This window comes from Psammomys obesus, unplaced genomic scaffold (genome assembly GCF_907164565.1).
Source record: "Psammomys obesus unplaced genomic scaffold, mPsaObe1.curated_primary_1811, whole genome shotgun sequence".
In the NCBI taxonomy this organism is placed as follows: domain Eukaryota; kingdom Metazoa; phylum Chordata; class Mammalia; order Rodentia; family Muridae; genus Psammomys; species Psammomys obesus.
Window position 1 is genome coordinate 10,842,014 of NW_026590767.1, and position 2,460 is coordinate 10,844,473.

A 2,460-nucleotide genomic window follows, 5' to 3' on the forward strand; every position below is an offset into this window, starting at 1 on the left:
TATATATATATATATATATATATATATATATATATATATATATATATTTGTTTGTTTGTTTGTTTTGTTTTGTTTTTTGAGATCTGGGCCTTGGACATGCTTAGGGTTTTCTGGTCTCATAGTGATGTGTAAAACCTCTAGGCCTGCTGACCCCACTCCTTTCCACTGCTGCACTGGATAACTGGCCATTCAACCAGCATGTCCTCAGGTACAGAATCTCCCACCCACATGGCAGGGACTTGCACATACACACAGATACATGGCATGAGAGACAGAACAGTCAGACGCCACAGAAATGTCTAGGATTCTGCATGAAGCTGGCCCCTGAATACTAACTGTTATACCCCTCTCCTGAGAGAGGGTGGGAGACTGTGTGGATGCCATGTGGCCACCCCAGTTCTGGAAAGGAAGGAGTTAAAGGTAAATGCTGGTAAAGGTCCAGGCTTCACCTAAGGATGCCATGGAAGAGATGGCCCGCTCTCAAGTCAGCCCAGCTTCTCTTGGCCAGAAAGATGATCTATCAGAACTCACACATATACATCACCCAGGGGAAGCTCAGGGCCACCTACCTATGAATTTCTCCCCAGAGTGCCGGGGAGACACAAAAAAAGAGCAACAGAGTCAGGGTGTGACTCTAACTCCAACTTGCAGGCACCATGGGCTAGCTGCCAGAAAACATCCTTGTGGCAAAAATAATCAACTGAGACATGGGCCTCAGGGGGAGATGGTACATCCCTGTGCCTCTGGTCAGCCGGAACAAGGACACATTGTCCTTTCTGGTCTTCTTCAAGCCTGGTCCGGGAGCTACCCACAGTGACATCTGGGGACATCTACAGAGGACAATGTTGACTTGAGTGAGGAAATGGGCTAAGTGATCCATGATTTTCCAGAGTATGTTCTGGCCTCGCCAGTACTCAGTGGAAGGAAGCACTGGGCTTGAGCCCCGGGGCTGGCCCGAGGTGGCACCAGGGCTAGTAAGCATCAGTAGTCCAGGGCAAACTTACTCATAATTAGAATGCATATTTAATATAAATGGGGAAAGTGCTGGAGCTGGAGCACAGAAATGGTCATGCAGAGTTTACTTACCCCTTTATCAGTATCTACTTACTCTCTTGTCTTACTCACTGTTCTATTGCTGTGAGGAAACAGCATGAACAAGCAAACTCTTTTAAAGGAAAGCATTTAACTGGGGCTGGCTTACAGTTTCAGAAATGTAGTCCATTATCATCATAGAAGAAAGCACGATAGCACGCAGGGAGACATGGTGCTGGAGAAATAGTTGAGAATTCTGCATCTGAATCCACAGGCAGCAGGAAGAGAGAAGCACTGGGCCTGGCTTGGGCTTTTGGAAGCTCAAAGTCCGCCTCCCAGTGACACACTTCCTTCCAGTAAGGCCACATCCACACCAACAAGGCCACACCTACTAATCCCTCTCAAGTAGCACCATCACCTATGACCGTGCATGCAAATATACGAGCCTATAGGGGCTGTTCTTATTCAACCCACCACATTACATTTAATAAGAAATGCAAATAGAAGGCTGTGGAAGGGTTAAAAATAAGAGAATGATGACGATGGAGAAATGGCTTAATGGGAAGAGCACTTGCTTTTGTTGCAGAGGACCTGGGCTCAATTCCTAGCACCCACATGGCAGTTCACAACTGTGTGAGTCCAGTCCCAGGAGATCTGACACCCTCTTCCGACCTCCATGGGCACCAACCACACAGGTTGCACACATGTACACACGCAGGCAAAATACACACATAAAATAAATGATGTTTTTCAAAAAGTTAGAAAGCTTGCCTAGAAAACAGATTTTTATTAATTAAATTATTTAAAAAGTAGCACTGATATTAAAATATTAACGTTTTAAAGGCAGTTTCCTCAAGTTCATGAATAAATGTATTTCACAGAGATAGAGAATAATTTCAATAGGCGAGTACTGTCATTGAAAATTGTGCACTTGTCTCTTCACCATCCTGGCGCCTGTGGAGGCCTGCTGGGAACAGGACTTCTAAGCAAACATGTCTGGAAGGCTATGGTGCAAGGCCGTTTGTGCTGGCTACAAGCAAGGCCTCAGGAACCAAAGAGAACACACAGCTCTTCTTAAAACTAAAGATGTTTATACCCAAGATGAAACTGAATTCTGCTTAGGCAAGAGATGTGCTTACGTGTAGAAAGCAAACACAATACAACGAGTCCTGGAGGCAAAGCAAACAAAACCAGAGTGATCTGAGGAGAAGTAACTCGGACCCATGGGAACAGTGGCATGGTTCACACCAAATTCTGAAGCAGCCTTCCTGCAAAGGCCATTGGACACAGAATCTTCCCAGATTTAAACTAAGGAAAAGTAAATAAATAAAAGTGGATTTGTAAGAGAGAAAGAAAGAAAAGAAGGAAGAAAGGAAGGAAAGAAGGAAGGAAGGAAGGAAGGAAGGAAGGAAGGAAGGAAGGAAGGAA

The 2,460-nt window shown here is 44.9% G+C and overlaps 1 pseudogene; it reads left to right on the forward strand.

Moving 5' to 3' along the window:
• The first annotated feature begins 2,024 nt into the window (after window positions 1-2,024).
• LOC129678122 (60S ribosomal protein L35a-like) lies at window positions 2,025-2,375 on the forward strand (annotated as a pseudogene).
• Window positions 2,376-2,460: the final 85 nt, after the last annotated feature.